Here is a 20,120-nt window from a genome sequence, read left to right on the forward strand (position 1 = left end):
GATCCCCACATTGGTTGTTATAGTGACTGCCACACTTCATTTGCAGGAAAAGCTGTTACAAAACTGACATGCTGTCATCCATTTCCATAACCTTTTATAAACTACCAGGTTATTGTGAGTATGAATGTCATGCCCAGAGGAAAACCATATGCCACAAGCCAGTCTACTTTAAGGACCAAACCCTCACCCATCAAGGGCAACTTAGAAACACCAATTCACCCATTTTAAGCCTGCGGGAGAAACTCTGAGCACCTGGAGAAAACTCCATAGACAGGGCAGGGAATCAAACCCAGAGCCAGGGCTGTGAATCAAACCCAGAGCCAGGGCTGTGAATCTCTGGGTGTGTGAAGCTACAGATAAACCCCCTGATATACCAAGTGAGCTGCTAAGCTAAAGCTGCTATCAAATGTAACTTAGCTCACAAAACACAGCTCGTTTTTTTAAAATGTGCCTATGAGCATTAATGAAGATCTTCTCTCAGGCAAATTATGGCAAGATTGCAGGTTCGAATCCCCCACCAGCAAGTCACCACTGAGGTACCCTGAGCAAGGTACCGTCCCTAAGCACTGCTCCCCGGGCGCTGAATTAGCTGCCCCCTGCTATGTCACGAAAGTCACATATGGGTCAAATGCAGAGGACACATTTCGTTGTTGCGCACTGTGTGCTGTGGTGTGTTGACAATGACCACTGATCACTTAATTCTTACAATGAATAAAAAAAAAAAAAAAGTTGCCTGAAAGTGAAAGATACAGGGAGTCCAGGGTTAACAACATCAGACTTATGGAGAACTTTCTTACGAACAGCCTGCCATAAAGTCTATTATATAAAAAATTTGGCTTAAATACAATGGTTATTAATAGTGAACCCACACACTACTCTGTGACACTCATGAAAACATTGAGCTGCTTCATGGTTCGTTAGCTCAAGGTACAGTACAGTACTATATGTAGTAACTTTTATTATTACTATATACATTATTATTATTGTTATTATGTACTATTTTATTTCTGACTTGCCTACAAATTCGTCTTAAAGATGGGCTTAAGGAACAGATCTCATTTGCAACCTCGGGACTGCCTGTATATACCCTGTAAAAACTCACCCGAGATGAGAATGATCTGTGAACTTATACTTGTTGCAAAAATAGGGCAGCCTTACATTGTCTTCCTCCTTTCTATGAGGTGACACTAAAAATGAACCATTTCCTGGTTGAAGCAAGAGTGAGCTTCACTGCAACTCAGTGGAGGGAGGCCCTTTAACCCTTCCACGCATGGTGCCCACTATAGTGGACAGCTATTTAGATTTGATTATCTTCTATATGACTTGGCAGACCTCTTTATGAGATGTTACCCCATATGGGCATGAGTGTGAAAGCTAACGGCAACAACGATTCCTGCATGAAACCAGTTTGGAAAGACAAGATGGCTGGTGCTTGCAGGCCAGGACACAGCACTGCTGGAATTTCTGTCCAGTGCTTCTATAAATGAAGTTTACTTCAGGTAAGAAAAATATGGACATTTCTTGGTCGATTTACATATTAAAAATGTAAAAGACGACAAAAAAAAGTCAAATTACCTGTATGTTTCAGTTCTTTTTTTTTTTTTTTTTTTAAGAAAATCAGTGTTATGAAGTTATATGACCAATTCAATTGAAAAGCCGAATTTGTGCAGAATTCAGTGATATATAACAAACGGTTTTTAAAATATATTTTGTGTGATATGCTTGAAAATATGTAGCATGAACAAAAAGACATGCCTATTCTTGCTTTATTTTTGCTTGAATAATTTTTTTTACTAATTGTATACATTTCTAAGTGTGTATGTTGTGCTTAATAATAAGTTATATAACAATCATTTTCTATATTAATTTGTTTTCTAGACTTCAAGAGCAGCAGGTACGAAGGCATCGGCTTACATGACAGTGAAGGACTGAATGCCTGGTGTCTGTAAATAGCAGCTTCTCAAGACAGAGCTCTTCTACATTTCAAGGCAACTGTAGCATATCCATTAATAAATACTGGTTCAACTGGGAAAAGCAGAAGAGGAAGACCCAGTATCACCCCACCTCAAGTGAAGTGGAGCCCAGTGTCCACAGCACTCCCTGAGATCAGGTTTGCCCTTGGGAGCCACTGGCCCCAGGCCAGCAAAGCCAGAAATGCAACAGATGCCATGATGCTGCATGTACAAGAAAAACAAAGTAGAACCCTAACCCTGCACGCAGTGGCCTGAGCCTTTGTCCCCTGGATGCTTTTGCAGTTCTCACAGAAACAGAACAGAGCATGAAAACTCTTGGGATTTTCTTATTTTTAATTAATTTGAAGTGCTGTTTGCACTATTTAAATTTACATGCATATGATTTTTGAGTTACTTATGACTTTTTTTTATACAATTTGATATTCTTTTGACTAGTAAATAGTAGCACTAAAGTTAAGTAACAATAAAATGACCATTATACTACTTTAATTGTCATTTGACGTGTTCATTTTTACCAATAAGTGCATTAATTGTGTCTTGAATAAAATTTCAATTTATGTATTTGATCATGATTCTGTTTTCGTGTTTATTTCATTAGAAATGTTATGTATTGTTGTAGTAATGCAGTATTGCTATTATAATACTTTTATGTCGTAATTCCATGCAGTCCACTTTTTAAAAAATCAGTACCATAATTCATGTATGAAAGGGTTAAGAATTCAAAGCTGGCATGTAAATATCACATTTGGTGTGCCATGAATGTAGTAGGGATGGCACGGTTCATGAAAAAAAACCGAACCGTTCGGTTCGCTTGTCTCGGTTCGGAGCATGCATGCGTCGCACGGTTCGACGGTTCATGACATGCGCAATGTAGCCTCGTGCCCCGTATGTGACGTCAGTGTGTTTCCCTTTCGCGCGAAAGAATAGGCTATATGCACAGAGCGGTGTGACATAGTTCCGGTAAAAGTTCAGCCAGCTAAGTAATTTCCGGTAGCCTTTCGTTTGCTGCGTTTAGCTCGTGTTTTCGGCGTTACCACCCTGTCTCTGAAGAAAACGTTTAAATTTCAGCCAACCGATAGCACAACATCTAAAAACTGTTGTGCGTCTTTGTTGTGTGACTTTATTTAATGTGCGGTTAGGCACTTTGTTAAAGAAAATTAAGTTATCTGTGACAAAGCACTCCAGTGAGTGTCATGCCTCGATCGTCCGCTCTTTCCGTGTGCCACGCCCCCTCGTCAACCCTGTGTGGATTCCCCGTGTTTACCAGCTGTTCCTTATTGTTGTCAAATTTGTCATTACTCCATTGTATTTAGTCCGCGTTTCCGTTTCTTTCTCCAGTCCGGTCATTATATTGTAATTCTGCTTTACTGCTCGTCTGTGTTCCTTTTGCTCATTAAACCCCGCATTCCCCCGATCCTAGGTCTCCTCGCCTCTGCTTCCCCGGTCAGCGTTGTAACAGTGAGCCTGCTTCCATGCTGCAATGTGAACATTTGCCATGTTCCTAAAAATTCTGTTTATTGCACAGTGTCTGACCACACAGACCTACAGGCTATTGCCAGATGATCATACTAGACATATGAACTGGACATATTTTGCACTATTACAGATTGATGTCTTGTACATACACAGAAATTGATTTTATCGATTACTGCAAGAACATTCAATATAATTAATACCAATTTTTTTCACGTTATATATATATATATACGAACAGAATCAGGCTTAATCAAGATAGGTGATCTATCATTTTAACTATCCCCAATTAAATTAAACCCCGTGGACCTGACATATACAAAACGAATGATTAAACATTATATGCGTCTCTTTTTGTATGTTTTCTAAATAAGACCGCGTGCCCATACCCAACTGTAATAGCGATTACAGCGATCTATTCTTTTAGCATTTATGTTAAGGCAAGACTTTTATTTTATTACTGTTCTGGGATTAATAATGTTTAATCATTTTAATAATGTGCTTTAAGTCAAGTCAAATTCAGTTTATGCATGATTAGCCTACATGATATAACTTTTTTAATACTGTATCCTAAATTGTGGATAATTAAGCTATATATCATATGCTGAAGTACATTTCTGGAGTGTTAAAGATTAAAAGAAAAAATAACAAGAACCGTACAGAACCGAAAATCGTGACCCTAAAACTGTGATACAAACCGAACCGTGGGTTTTGTGAACCGTGCCACCCCTAGAATGTAGGGAATATCATGCAGATAATTATCGAACAGGAAGGCATCATTTGAGACCTTTATTATGTGCCTTGCTTATCACCAATATATACAAAGCCCCCTCACCCATCAGGGGCAACGTAAAAGGGGGTGAGTTAGAATGATTCAAAGGGCCCCTGACTGACGGGCCCTAAAAAAATTTGAAACATAATAAAATTAGCCTAGTCATGTTAGGTTGCCTAATGGTTAGGGAACTGTGCTTGTACTCAAAAGGTTGTTGGTTCAAGGCAATGTAACGCCCCCAAGCACTGCTCCCTAGCTGCTAAGTAATGGCTGCCCCCTGCTATGTCACAGATGGGTTAAATGCAGAGGGCACATTTTGTTGTGTGGTGTGTCAACAATGACAATTAATGATGTTTACTACACTTTACGACCCAATGTGCTATGCCTTCATGGAACCCAAAATCTCAGCACTCCTGCCCTCCATTGAACATAAAGACAATCAGAAACAAATCAAACATGTCTCACAGCTTCAATGTGGTGTGTGGCTCGATAGGTTAGGCCTTGTGGCTAGTTGTCTTTAGCTGCCTAGATTGGAAGGTCACTGGTTCAAATACTGTGGTTGGCTGAATAGTCACCTCCCTATTGGACCCTGGAGCAAGGCTGTTAACTGCCTGAAAAATTCTCCAGGGGTTTAAATGACTGACTCTGTGCTTGGGCTGTAAGTTTAACTCTATTGTGTGTATCATAAAGGAGAGCAAACTAGTATATGAGAAAGGAGAATTTCTATGTAGTTGTGTGAATAGCAAATAAAAAGTAAATCACAACTCTCTACTGCTTGATATAACAGAGTGGGTCCCAGAGCATTCATGTACAGACAGTCCACCTATCCCTCCATTTTCCATACCCTCTTGTCCTATGGTGGGAGGAGCTTATCCTAGAGGCTACAGGGGCAGGGCTGGGAATAACCCAGGCAGGCCACACACACATGCACACCTATGGGTAATTTGAAAAGTCTGACTTAGCATATTTTTGCACTGTGCGGGAAAGCTAGAGTACCTGGAGAAAATACAATAAAAACACAGGAAGAACATGTAAACCGCAAACATGTAGAGCCAGCGCATGTGTTGGTCTGAGGCAATACCACCCACCTACCCTGTTATCAGGAAGAAAAACACACTAGCCTCTTATACCGTCACTCAAATGGGTCTGGTTCACCTGCTGCAGCCTTGGATTTGTGCTTTGCCCTCATTTTTCTAAACTCAAGGTCAAGTCTCAATGCTTTGGTGACTTGAAATTGATTTCCTGTACAAGAATTACACGTCATGAATAATATACAATAAAAGGCACCCTCATTACACGAGGAACAGAGATTTAGGAAAGAAAATCCCCAAACTAAAGATGACATGGTCAGCTGCAATAAATAACACTCTTACTGTTTCCTTATCGTTGAGAGAAACTCTATCATTGCCACAGGCTAAGAATTCCTTCCTACACCCTCTCGCAACAGTGGATTTTTTTGAGCTGAAATACTTTGTGCAGACTTGCCCCAACAGCAGGCGGCTGAAAGGGGGAACCACTCAGTGATGCAACTAACTTGCCTTCTGAAAAAGTTTGTGGTCAACATCAGGAATTTTATTAATTTTTTTAAATCATAACTGGCCTTTACTGCGTGCTCACTTTCTCTGAAACAGCAATATAGAGACAGAAAAAATCTTGTTTTTTTTTATAACTATTTACACTAAAACAAGCATGTACACTCACCTAAAGTATTATTAGGAACACCTGTTCAATTTCTCATTAATGCAATTATCTAATCAACCAATCACATGGCAGTTGCTTCAATGCATTTAGGGGTGTGGTCCTGGTCAAGACAATCTCCTGAACTCCAAACTGAATGTCAGAATGGGAAAGAAAGGTGATTTAAGCAATTTTGAGCATGGCATGGTTGTTGGTGCCAGACGGGCCGGTCTGAGTATTTCACAATCTGCTCAGTTACTGGGATTTTCACGCACAACCATTTCTAGGGTTTACAAAGAATGGTGTGCAAAGGGAAAAACATCCAGTATGCGGCAGTCCTGTGGGCGAAAATGCCTTGTTGATGCTAGAGGTCAGAGGAGAATGGGCCGACTGATTCAAGCTGACAGAAGAGCAACTTTGACTGAAATAACCACTCGTTGCAACCGAGGTATGCAGCAAAGCATTTGTGAAGCCACAACACGCACAACCTTGAGGCGGATGGGCTACAACAGCAGAAGACCCCACCGGGTACCACTCATCTCCAGTACAAATAGGAAAAAGAGGCTACAATTTGCACGAGCTCACCAAAATTGGACAGTTGAAGACTGGAAAAATGTTGCCTGGTGTGATGAGTCTTGATTTCTGTTGAGACATTCAAATGGTAGAGTCAGAATTTGGCGTAAACAGAATGAGAACATGGATCCATCATGCCTTGTTACCACTGTGCAGGCTGGTGGTGGTGGTGTAATGGTGTGGGGGATGTTTTCTTGGCACACTTTAGGCCCCTTAGTGCCAATTGGGCATCGTTTAAATGCCACGGCCTACCTGAGCATTGCTTTTGACCATGTCCATCCCTTTATGACCACCATGTACCCATCCTCTGATGGCTACTTCCAGCAGGATAATGCACCATGTCACAAAGCTCGAATCATTTCAAATTGGTTTCTTGAACATGAAAATGAGTTCACTGTACTAAAATGGCCCCTACAGTCACCAGATCTCAACCCAATAGAGCATCTTTGGGATGTGGTGGAACGGGAGTTTCGTGCTCTGGATGTGCATCCCACAAATCTCCATCAACTGCAAGATGCTATCCTATCAATATGGGCCAACATTTCTAAAGAATGCTTTCAGCACCTTGTTGAATCAATGCCACGTAGAATTAAGGCAGTTCTGAAGGCGAAAGGTGGTCAAACACCGTATTAGTATGGTGTTCCTAATAATCCTTTAGGTGAGTGTATATGTTGGTGTATGTTATAAAGAGAACCTCTTTGAATGAATATTTTCAGGATGTACACTTACCTAGACCAACTGACCAAGGTTTGTGTTTTTGGACTGGAAGAGGAAACTAGAGTACATGGAGGAAGTGTGTACAGGGGGAGAAGATAAAAACTCTTCAAGTATACTGCCGGGGGTCTGTAATTGACCCCTCTAACCCTGAAGAGGCTTAGAATATGCAGCACGTCAAAATAGAAGCAAGAAGTCTGCAAGCAAAGAGTCTCCATGTGAAAGTTCATCCTATCTGTCAGTGTGTACTCATTTTTTTCTTCAACATCACACAACTGCAGGATTGGCAACTTCCATTAGCTAGCTGGAGTGATATTTTCAATTCAAGACAAGTCTGCACACACATGCACATGCATTTACACATATGTAACAGTTTTATTACCTTGTAAATAGTCTGTAGGGTTTGTAAACTTCTCCAACGCTTTTGATGTAGCTGATTTTAGGTTTAGAATGGGATAATATAGATTTGCCGTAAGATTTCTTGCATGATTGTTAGAGTTTGAAAGCCTGAGTATCACGCCAGACGCGTGAGAGTTGGCAACCCAGCCACTGGCCCAATAATCCAGTTAATTTATAACTTATTAATTCCCTCTGACTCAGAAAAAGAACTGCTATAGATAAGCCTCAAGAGGCCCTTTCTGATCTGGGCCCTGGTTTGTTTTTCTTCTGGCAGCAGCTCACAGCATGCCAGTTATTTAAGACTATTTCAGTAATATCCTAAGTATAGTAATTATCCACATGTTAATCTGTTCCTGCATTTACACCCTTCCTATTATTCTCACAGTCCAGCTCTTTCCACACCACTGACATCCCCGATAATGGGGACGAATCTCCATGCATTAAAGCTTGACTAGCAACATGCGACAATTAGTTGTGACTCATAGGGTATCGACAGCAAATCTGGCAAATCCCAGCTTGCGTCAAATGAGGCACTGGCTCAGGGGCAAGAGAAGGGAGGTGTCTCAGGAAAACAACAGGGCTGGGGGGGTGACGACGCAAGGCACAGTGCACTCAGGTTTGCGATGGCACAACTCTGCTGCGCATTCTGATACAAGGTTTCCTTCAGGGTTAATCTTGGCAGCAAATCATCTTCTGTACATCTGAGTTAATGCTTTTTTTCTCAGCACAAGACATACATAATTTCAGATAGCACTCACACTTAGCCTAGCAGGTGAACAGCCAGCAATGGATATGTAAGCAGCTGTACAATACAAAAAAGTAATATTCTCGAGTAGAATCAATATTTTTTCAGTGTTTCTATGAAATCCAGTCACATTATGGTCCTTGCACAATGTTGAGGGTTTTGAAAGACGCTGCAGAGATGAGCCACAACGTTAAAATAACAGTGAGCACACAGATGATTTCTAGATACGCATTCCTGCAGTTTCTGCAAGCCTGCCTGCCAAAACATGCACTGCTATGTACGCTCGTTCTTGGTTCAGAGATAGTCAAGTTCTCAGAGACTGAAAACTCTGAAATGTCTATCTAGTTCGCCTCCAGCTTTCTGGTTTGTCTGTAGTTATCAGGTCTTGTTGTTTCCTGATGATATGACTGAGACCATGATGTGGATTATTATTATTTTCATCTTCATCATGACCTTTATTATCATTAGCCACAACAAAAATGATACTGTGCCAAACTGACCTCACATCTCCAGGGTTGGAGGTATTTGTCATGATGAGTTCACACGTTCTCCATGTGCTGTATGAATTTCTTTTAAATATTGTATTTCTGCAAAAGCCGGAGTGTCTGTGAAATACCATATTTTGTAAACCAATGTATTTTTTTACCGTAGTAATACTTTTAGATTGGTCAAGGACCCCAAGTATAAACAGAGACAAGAATTGTTCCTTGAGTGCCAATTCATCTGTGTACACACAGGCATGAAGGTGAGTCCATCTACCCCTAATCTAAGCGCTGACCAACAAACATAATTACATACAAATTCGTATATAAAATATAAGATCTTTTTGCCAGATTATTCAGTGATGTTTGTTTAAAAAAAACACTATATTTAAAGGTTACTTTATTTGACAATCAGTACCATATTATAGTCTAATTCCTAAAACATACTGTGGTACATCGGTTATCGAACTCACTAGAACTCGAATTTCTTGAAAGTCGAACAAACCAGTTTGACCTAGAACTCAATCTGAATATCAGAAGTCGAACCGTGAACGCACCCAATGACCGGACTGGGGAATCAAACTGAAACGCGGACTTAATACAGAGGACTAATGACAACAACCAGAAACAGCTGATCACATGGGGATCCCACACGAGGTTAATGAGTGGGCGTGGCACACGGAAGGAGCGGACGATCGGGGCAGGACAGGGGTAATGTTGGGATAAGATCTTTATCGTAATGGAAGCCATTAAGAAAAAAATGCTCTTCTTGTTTTATCCTGTTCATTTTGTGTTTAAATGCTAAAAATAAAAAATAAAAAAACATATTTAGGTGTAATTTTGGGGGGCCGGGAACCAATTAATTGGTTTTCCATTATTTCTTATGGGAAAAATTCGATCAGAACTCAAATTTTTTAGGATTCGATCCAGAGTCCGGAACGGATTAAGTTCGAGAACCGAGGTACCACTGTATATATTTTCCAGACCCAGATTTGATAGCCTTAAAAAAACCTTTGAAAAGTTTATACTGCAGGTGATGGCGTTGCATTAAAAATAGGGTTACAGTTAGCCTTACCACAATCATTTAATTGCAGATGTAATTTGGGATATTATTGTTATAAAACCCATCCATTTTCTGTAACCACTTGTCCTATGCAGGATTGAGGGGGTCTGGAGCCTATGGGTACAAGGCAGGGAACAACCCTATGGGCAATTTGGTAACTCCAATTCATATACACATATTTTTGGACTGTGGGGGCAAAGTACCTAGAGGAATTCCCACAAAAAGAACAACACAGGGGGACATACAAACTCCACAGTCATGGAGCCAAACTTCAAACACATGCTAACCACAGTGCTACCATGCCACCCCTTTTGTAGAACCATTTCAGCTTTATACTATGTTTTGTTTGTTCTATAAACACGGATGTATGGCCTTAGTAATCTAAGCTGCTTTAAAGATAAACAAGTCTATAATATAGACCTATGTATTCATAAATACAGACAGCAATATGCTTTCCAGCTATCTAATCCCACGAGCATGAATGTAAAGAACAACAAATGATACTATCGACTTTCTGTTAGTTTCTGTTTAAAGCCAGCTAGTCAGAAACCTTGCCCATAAAATCCCAATCATAATAGACTGAAATCTGGCTGTAAAAAAGCTCAGAGCTACAATTAAGCTTTATAGGCTATAAGATCCCTTCACTCCTCTTTATTTTGATCCCTCCGTGCTCTTCTCATTCGTTTTGCTACATTTTATACACTCCCATTTATACAGTTACCAATACTCATAACTGTATTGTTCTCCACAATTTGCTCACAGTGATGATCGGTTTCTGTTTTGCCATGCTCTGTTTTCGCCTAGCATGTTTGCGTTCCATGAAAAGCACTATATAAATTAAATGTATTATTATTAAGCTACCACAGCTCAATATTTTTTAACATAAACAACAAAGGGGCCATATCTAGTTCTACAGGTTAAAACTGTGGGCCTGTGATCAGAAGGTTGCTGGTTCAAATCCCATAGCTGGATTGAGCCCTTCAGCAAGGAGCTTAACCCCAGTTGCACCAAGGACTGGCAGACCCTGCACTCTGATCTTCACTTGTATGAATTTTTAAAAAAAAAGTAAATACAAGAACACGTATCACAAAAGTCAGCTTTTCCTGTCTCTGTGGTTCTGTTTCTTAGTTGGAAGCTTATAAAAACTAGGTCAAGCACTAGCTGTGGACAAACTCAAATAGCATGTCAGCCACAAATACATCTCCGATGCATCAGGTGGTGAACTATGGTAAAGGGCTTTCCCTCACCTGAACAATTATGCAGGGTAAAATGACAAGAACTGAAACACTCACACACTTGGCTTAAGAGCCATAAGATCACTAATGATCTGTTAAACTAAATTAATTATCACACACTAGTTAAACACCTATGTGCAATCGGCTGCTATAAACTTGCATGTAGCCTATAAGTCAATATGCAGCATGTTTATGTCTGCCGTTGATGCAAAGGGACCCTGATTTTTATTACATTTATTCCACAGATTCTGCAGAAAGCACATAAGAAACCATTTCATTAATTTTCTCATATGCACACAGTGCAAAGTTATAACTAGTTGTTGTTTGTAGTAAATTAGCAAAATTGATAGTGATAAGACCTGTATTTGGTAGCTGAAAACAGTAGTTTCGAATTGGGACAGATGGGTGTTACAATCTCTTAGCTTTATAAAACGAGAAACAGCTAATTCCAAAAACGTTTTACATCCATCCATTACCCACTTATTCTAAGCAGGGTTGCAGGGTGGCTGGGGTCTGTCTAAGACAGGACAGGGCACAAGGCTGGGGTACATGCTGGAAGGGACGCCAGGCAAAAATACTTTGACAAGCAGAAAATTAAAACGCAAAAATGCCCACAATTAAAAGTGTATCTGCGTCAAAACACTTGTGGAAATTCATATGCGAGAAAAACACGTCACTTTTCTCAATCATGCCCAAATTAAAAACATTTATACTGTATAGTAAATTAAAATATTCCAAGATAACTAATGGACTATAGAGAAACATTTCAAAACATGTTTAACTTTTGACTCACACATTATCTACTAACTGTAGTCATTGCAGCAGAATGATGAGAATGTCACTGGAACTAATACTGGTTACCTGCCGCGCTCACAATTTACTATACTGTACTGACAGCGTTTGCCTTTCCTTTGGCTAATCTCAACCCCATATACAATGCACAGTTTGCACACCTCCAAAAGCTACCTCAGGCGATACTAAAACTGGGAATGTTCCACCAGAACCGGTTGATTCAACGCAAAGAAGATTCAAACATCATTTTTCGACATCTGATAGACATTAGTGCTAATTTGTTAATATTTTTCACATATTTTAGAACCAAGATTTATAAACGGTGTTTGATGAAGCCTAGTGTCTCGAAGTAGTAACGTAACAGACTATCTCACTCATTTGTACAATACAGGTACGCAAATGCAGAACTTCTACATCATATCAACGTAATGAATTATTCTACTTTCTGCCACTAACCTTTTTTAGACCTGGATGATTTTAATTCCGTCCGTCAGATGGTAACACCTGAAAATTATATTTAAATCCGTTACGTTTTCTCCTTCGGTCTGACTTGAATCAGGGAAAAGGAGTTAAGACCTTTAGGTCACGCCCATTACTTTTTTTTTCTTTTTCAGTACTTCCTTATTGTGCAAGGTTTGTGTAATTAAATAGACATAATGATTGAACACCCTTGAAATCTTTGCTACAGAATACGTTTCCCAACAGTACTTCGTTTAAGTGGCTCTGTAAGCATTACTAAACAGCCAAAAAGTTATTACAACAATACAGCATCACTGTAGCCTAAAATAATGCTAAATTTCAACACTATAGGAAACGTTACCTCTGAAACGGTTATGGAATGATTTTCACCTTAAAAGACAGAAGAAATCAAGACTAAGATTTAATGACAGCTCTTTCATTAAACTAACAAAATGAACTCAGTTTTCTGGAAAGCAATCTTTAATGCCCAAGGCCTATTGGAATGTTGAAAATAAAAGAATGACATGGACAATCCAAAGGCCTGTCCTTTGAATCACCTGCCTTCATCTTAAAAAATGCATATATAAAATGTATTAGTATAATTAATTGGTATACCAATATATGGGATGGTGTACTTGAATTTAATTTTTAAATATAAATTTTGTCTTCTGAAAGATGGTTTCTTTAGTTGTCTTTGACCAAACATAACATGTAACACATGGAAAAGCCAAATGCTGCTTCTCGAATTCAGTACAGCTTATACCGATTAATAAAGCACTGTAACTTGGAGGAGGTTTAGGTAAGGAAGCAGTGAAATTATTTCTTACTAGTTTATTGAATCCCAGATTTATTTTGCGATAATGCAAGTTGGGAAATTTACGTTTACAATGGGGGTATAACAGTGCTCTCTACAACAGTAAATGGTTTGTGTTCAAAATCCAGGCATGTACAGTATTACTGATAGCGTTACAGGTGTATTCAGTGAGTTAAGGCATTTGGCTCAACTCATTAACAAGAACCGATACTTTCAGGTCCCAAACAGCTCTTTGGTCAATCTCGTTCCACTGAAATAGCAACAGCAATTCCACTTTAATTGTTTAATGGAGTCCTATGCTACATTTACCAAATAAACATTATTTTATTATATCAATAAATATAGACAGAGATTTTTTATGCATGCAACACAACTGGTATCACAAGCAGAACAGATGCAAAAGTAGCACAATGCCAATTATGACAGATTTGATTTGTGAAAAGCAAGCTGTGCCACTTTTGAGAAGCTGATCCTTCTTTGACCTGTTTTTGATTTTGACCATCTCTCAGAAGGGACAATTTGGAGACTTCCTTTGAAGTCAAGTCAAACAGAGCTTTAGTGTCATCTCAGCAATGTACAAAAGACAGAGAAAATGACAATCGACAATCATCTGCTTTGTTTTGCCAACATTGAGAGATAAATTATTGTTCCAGCACGTCTGTCAGTTGTTTCACATCATCTCTATTTGTCTTTTATAACTTAAATATTTAAGCTGAGTGAGGCTTCAGTCTATATATATACATATAAGCGTAGAAAGGCACTATACCTATATCTCTATCTATACTTATATGTATATGTATATAAATAGACTGAAACCTCACTCAGCTCAGAGGGTCTGCAGATCTGTGAAGGTGAACATCACGAGTAGAACAAGTAATTATTTAAATACTTTTTTGGGGAAATATTTTACACATGGTTACCACTCACTGCCCTGGTTGCCAGGGGTGTCCCTGGTGTTTTAGGGTGAGTAAAGTTCTTCAAAGGTTCTAAAATGCTCTTTATTCCCCCCACCAAATAAATGTACACTAAATGGTTTAAACACTGTGCTCGTGATCATAAAATCAGATCCCAGTAATAAAGGCCCCATTTCATAAATCTCTAGTGATGCTCCTGGTAGATGGATAACTCTTCAAGGGTTGGAGGGACAGTAATCCTAGTGGGTGAAGCAGTTATGTAGCATCCATGCAGTATTAGATTACTCATTGTCTAGTAAACAGATGGCCAGGGCTCATGCACTGTTACACTGGCTGCTAACTTTCAGGGATGCAGCTGAGGTGGCCTGAACAGACCCAAGAATAATGGTCATGATGACAGGGAGCCCCAACTCCAACCCCGACATGGGAGTCAGATGTCTCTATAAGGACTGACTACGCTAAAGTACAATGGAAGGGTGAGATTGGCCATTCTTAAGAAGAAACAATAGCTCAGCAATGCTGTTTTGGGACCTCTCTAATGAAACTGCTTGTTCTAGCTCTCTAGAATCACCACAGGTTGTCCGGTAAGATCAGGTGATGAGAATGTCCAGTTGATATTTATTTAAATATTCACCTCCATGCCACGTGTTCACACTTATTTTCAATTATTGAATACAAGTAATTTACAGCTGTTTGTGGTTCAGTGTAATTGTCACACAGATTTTGGATTTATAAGTCAATATTGTTAACAGTCCAGCAACATGTTCTCCCCTGTTTGCTCTCAAATTTATGGCCCAGCAACTTCCTATAGGCTAATATAGTTGGCAGACAGATGAGGGAGAATAGTAATTGGATATCGCATTGTAATGATATTGATTCAAAATTGGTTTGAGTTCAATGGGGTTTCCAGCAGTCTGCAGGGGGCGCCCATAAACTGAAAAAACTGAAATTTAGGAGTAAATTGCTGACCTTGATAACAGATGAGCAGATTCGATTTCCAGAGCTTAGTAATTGTCCCACCTGCAGTTCAGATGGTACTCCCAAGAACAATGGTCCATTCTGTGCTGATTATGTTGCACAGCAATTCCATGCAGTTTTCTCATGCCTGTGCCTCTTGTAACACCATGGGACCACCTCCCTGTGCACATTTAGGGCCCCAGGAGTGTGTTGCTGGTGACTTTCTTGGTCTTTTATTTGAAATTCAGACAGAAAACAAGCATATTTGGGTGACTGGTGATTACCTTTACACATGGACTGAAGCCTGATTTTTCAATACATAAGAAGGCACAATTTGAGCTCTGGTGTAAGAGTGGATAAGTTGTTTTGGAGTGACATGTAGCATCCCCCTAGATAAGGGTAGAAATTTTGAGTTTTGGTGTCCCTGTAGTTGAATATTCATAAATCACAGGCATCTTCAAATCTTCCAGAACCTAATAGCTTGGTAGAGTGAATTAAGATCAAGGGCCTAGATTTGGTTTCAACACTAATAGGGTCCAAATGAGCCCCAAACACTCTACCCACCTAAATACACATGGTACTCCCATAAATACTGGTAGGGACCTGTACCTACTGTCCATAACCAAATCTATGGCCTTGTCAGTGCTGTCAAATAGAGATTCATTGTTCATCTCCCAGTAGATGTGGTACAGGGCTTCTGCCACAGAGAAATGTTTTCTGTTGTTAATGACTAAATGGCCGCACCGGTGGTCAGTAAACTGTGACAGTGACAGTATAGCGGCAGCAAGGGATGACCTTTTCTCAACAGAAGGCTATGTTTGACTTTCAGGCAAACCACCAGTATGATTCAGAGGGGGGCTGGTGTGGAAACCAAGGTTAGGAAAAGAGACCACTGTCCTAAGTTTCAAAGACAATTTAAAGGTCTGTATGAGGAACAGGAATGGGTATCAGCAGTATTATACTGACTGTGTCTGTGGGAGGGAGGAACACAAAAGGTTGTATGTTTTAAATGAGTGACTCAGTGACACCGAATTGTTGCAGGATTCCCTATTTAGTTACTATCAAGTTAGTTGGACTTCATGGGGTGTCTGGATGATTGGTTTATCACAGTCCATGTATTTACACTTCTACCTGGGCATTCACTGAAAGCTCAGTCTAGCTGCAGCTATGTTTCCTTGACAGCATGAATGTTTGCAAAGTGCTATGTGTCTCAGTTGTATATCGCCTTCAACAAACGTGTCTGCTAAATATGTAAAATATATATGCAAATATTTACTACCCTGTCATGCTGACTCCTTAAAGGTTCATTTTGGTCGTGTGGTTTTAAATGTGAACAAGGGCGCAATAGGGGCATAGACACCCTGGCAGATTTCGGGGGCCCAGCACTTTACAGGGACATTTGAATACACAAAATTGAGTGGGGTGGGGGTGGCAATTTGTCATGGGGTCCAGAATTTCTCCGTCTAAATTAACAGAATAAAGACACTTTTCTAGTTGCATCTTTTGTATATCTTTTGTGGTGGTGTGTGGCGACCTCTAGCGTCAGACCTGAATGGCAGAAACAAAAATGGAGGCAACTTAATGGTTTATTCAACACAAGAGTGAGATATATATATATATATATATAGTGTAATTTTATTGTTGCAAGATTACTAATTGTATGCTAATTTGCCGGATGTTTCTGGTTCAGGCTGTAGTAATGAGGAAGAAAAGCTCCCACTCCCACCTGCTGAATTTACTTTAAAGATTAATTTTGAACTTATTATGTTGTGGGCTTTACCCAGCTAAACTATACAATGTACAGATTACACCCCCCTCCCGCCCCATCTACAGCAATAATTTCCCATTTATTTCAGATGTATTTCGTGACGAAAAGCAGCGCAAGGTATATTTACAATATTCACCGAATTGCCACATTAAATTGCGGGGGGGAGTTACTGAATGTTGTTTAGATAGTTTTACCACAAGTTATTTTGGAAAACTATTCTTCTCAAATTTTATCATAGGGCACCCAAACAGTGCATCAAAAGCCTTCCAGGATAGTCCAATGCCAATGTACAAATGTGCAAAATAAGGGAAAAACCGTGTAGTTCAAGTATAAAGTATAAAGTATAAAAGACTGACGTGTACATGGTCAAAATTGTTTGTCACAACGTCCATTCATTTCGCACACACTAGATGCTTTGACTGTTGTTTTGTCCACAAAAATTACCCTGACGTGGAGATGATCAAAATCAAGCTCTCTGGCTGTTATATTTTTAAAATGTCATATTTTTATGCTGTCAAAACAGGTAGGTTACATAGGACACTACTGAATAGATCTGACCATCTCCCATAACAGTCGATTGGTTAAATAAGGGTCAGATCCCGAAACAATTCATATTAATACGCAACGTTTGTAAAACTAATGTCACCAACCGTAAGTTAAGTGACTTGCGTTGCGCTTATACTTGCCAAGGAGTCCGCCCACCAGGCGTTGACACATTTAGCCATACGGAAAGACCCACGCGTGTTACGCACGCTGGTGAATGGCACACCCACTGCAACTTCCGGCTTAGCCTTGACAGCTTTTGCCCATAAGGGTGCTAAGATTCCAGGGTAGTCTTGTCGCGCTATAGATTGCACCCTAGCCCATTGCAGTTCCAATAAAGCAATTTACTTGGGCTGTTTAATGCTTGCGCAATACTGTATGTATGCAGACGGCTACTGTCATCAAATAATTAAATATAATTACAACCCTTACGTTACACATGTTCGGCTTAAATTTCCAACAATACATTAAAAATTCTGGCACATATTTACCACACCAACCAACGAATTGTATTTCAGTATTACCTATTCCCCAATCCTTCAGTTTCATTAATAGGCTATACGAGGTCAAGAATAATGTCAGCTTTTTCTGTGCATTGAGAAAAGCATGTGGCAACTCACTTCCCATTTTAATGACCCACGTTTTAGAAGCTTTGGAGTAGTAAGGATCATTTTTGTGGAGGAAAAAAAGGTCAATGCGTCTGCTGTGTGCGAAATTAATTAACGTTGTGAGAAGCGATAAGTTGTGGACCTGAATTATCGCCCATATTACCATACAATAAATATATTCCTTGAAACTGATAGTGCTTCCGATACTTGGAGGTGCATGAATGAAGCCAATACCCAGCAGGAAAAGCTTGTTACTGGGTATGCTTAAAAGACAAATCACTCACATCCGGAAAGAAGGGTTATCATGCTGACGAGTTTTAAATACTATTTAAGCCAAAGATATATAAAAAAAAAATCTCTTGCAGGCAGTATAAATATGAGAGATATAATAGGGATTTAGAAAAAGAACAAAATCGAAAGGAGTGGACGTGAGTCTCCGGTGTGAACTCGTATCTAATGCAGGAAAAATGTAATGCATATATAGGTAAGACAAGCGGGTGAAGGTAGTGTAAGATATAAATGAGTTGTATTTTAATCTATAGATTCTAGAAAGGGCAGCAATCCATGAAGAAAATTTAAATTTATAAACGTTCAGCCGTGACTATAAAAACAAATTTTATGTAACTTCCTTCTGCTTAATTTTAGGTATAAGCGGAAGGATCCACATTTTCATTTTAGACAAAAATAGACTACAATTTTATCTCTACTCGTCAATATAAAAACTCAAGTTCATATTTCTGTAGTCCCACTTTACTGAAAACTAACTTGACTATTAACTACAAAGTTTTTGTATTGCAGCCACTTTTTTCTTTCTTTTTTGGAGCTGGGACTTACTGGCACTATGTTTTATGGCGGATTAATATCTGTTTATAGGACCGTAGCAGTGAGACATTGCTGTCCAGCAGAGGGAAGTTGTTGAATACAAATAGCATGGAAATTAAACTGAAACAAGGTAACTATATATTTGCTTACTTCTTTACAGAAAAACACGAGAACTCAATTTCTGCAATCGTTTTTTCATATAAATTTATTACGTTGAATGCATTCGTACAAAGGTACGTAGATTAAAATTAAATATTTGATCATATTTTTAGCTATTTTAATAATGGACTTTCAAGTTTCAACTTTCCACTTAACTCTCTCTTTAAATGATAGAATTTAGTCTAGGTTGGAGGCAAACTCATAATATAAATGGACGAAACTTGTGTCATTCATATTTTCGAAATGCAAATGAGGGGAATACAGGTGTCTGTGAAACCGACATTACAGAATTGTTTCTTTGGGGTGGGTTTTTAACATAATACATTAAGTTGGAAGTGCACCTGATGCATTTATTAATGTTGAGTGTGACAGTTTCTGCATGTGACGGAGAATCATTTTGGTGCAGACGGATATAAACGTCTAGAGTCACTTGCCATGGTGCGGCAAGTCAGGTGCAAGTCTAAGCAGGACACAACTCTCCGGGGACGGATACTTATCCGTACCTCTAACGCGTGTGCTTATAATTCTGTCTGTCTGCATATTTCTTCAAATAAATGGTCTACAAGGAACCATTTTGCATTTGCTTTCGCGTCCCAAGCGTGTCTAAAGTTTTAACATAATGTGTACATATACAAAAGCTCTGAGATATCACATTATTTCAGCCTTGCACACGTTGAAGTGCTGCTTTTAGCTTAACACTGGTGTTTTGACAAACGCTTATACTAAAAACGAATGCTTCCCGTTACTGCTGTGAATGTTGATAAGGGTATATACTTAGCTGTAAAACCAGGAAATCCGTTACTGAGACGCGGTTGGGAAGCAGGCATCTCGTTTAATATTTGGTTATGTTGCTGTCTGTTGTGTAGACATCTGTATTCTCAATAATACAGGATAAAGTTTTATACAGTTAATATGTGCGAGCGATCGGAGACTTTTCGTCACATTTGGGCTTTTTTCCCGTAGATGTCATATGCTTTATTTATATGCAGTTTAAATTATTGGCCATACAGCTAGGTCAAATTAAACTGACATAAATGGATCTGAAACAGAAGTAACTTTTACCCATTCATATCCATTCTGCTTCATTTATAAAGAGACCTGCTGGCCATTTTTAAATTTAGTATGCTGCGGACGTTTAAGATAGCTTCTCACGTTTGTTGGTCTTCCTGTAACCTCCA

At 39.2% G+C, this 20,120-nt stretch overlaps 2 protein-coding genes across 6 annotated transcripts in view; one reads left to right on the forward strand and one right to left on the reverse strand.

The window, feature by feature from the left end:
* The window catches only part of ptk2ba (protein tyrosine kinase 2 beta, a), a 35,315-nt gene extending 22,834 nt beyond the window's left edge, over nucleotides 1–12,481 (reverse strand). For both annotated transcript variants that reach the window (XM_072698841.1, XM_023839239.2), the window contains exon 1: nucleotides 12,355–12,481. The gene's annotated coding sequence lies outside the window, so the exon portion shown is untranslated. The remainder of the gene's footprint in view (nucleotides 1–12,354) is intronic.
* Nucleotides 12,482–18,213: 5,732 nt separating this feature from the next.
* Nucleotides 18,214–20,120, forward strand: part of LOC111857971 (transcriptional-regulating factor 1) — a 36,265-nt gene continuing 34,358 nt past the window's right edge. For all 4 annotated transcript variants that reach the window (XM_023839289.2, XM_023839293.2, XM_023839292.2 and 1 more), the window contains exons 1-2: nucleotides 18,214–18,445; nucleotides 18,835–18,913. The gene's annotated coding sequence lies outside the window, so the exon portion shown is untranslated. The remainder of the gene's footprint in view (nucleotides 18,446–18,834; nucleotides 18,914–20,120) is intronic.

Source organism: Paramormyrops kingsleyae, chromosome 14, assembly GCF_048594095.1.
Source record: "Paramormyrops kingsleyae isolate MSU_618 chromosome 14, PKINGS_0.4, whole genome shotgun sequence".
Taxonomy (NCBI): Eukaryota; Metazoa; Chordata; class Actinopteri; order Osteoglossiformes; family Mormyridae; genus Paramormyrops; species Paramormyrops kingsleyae.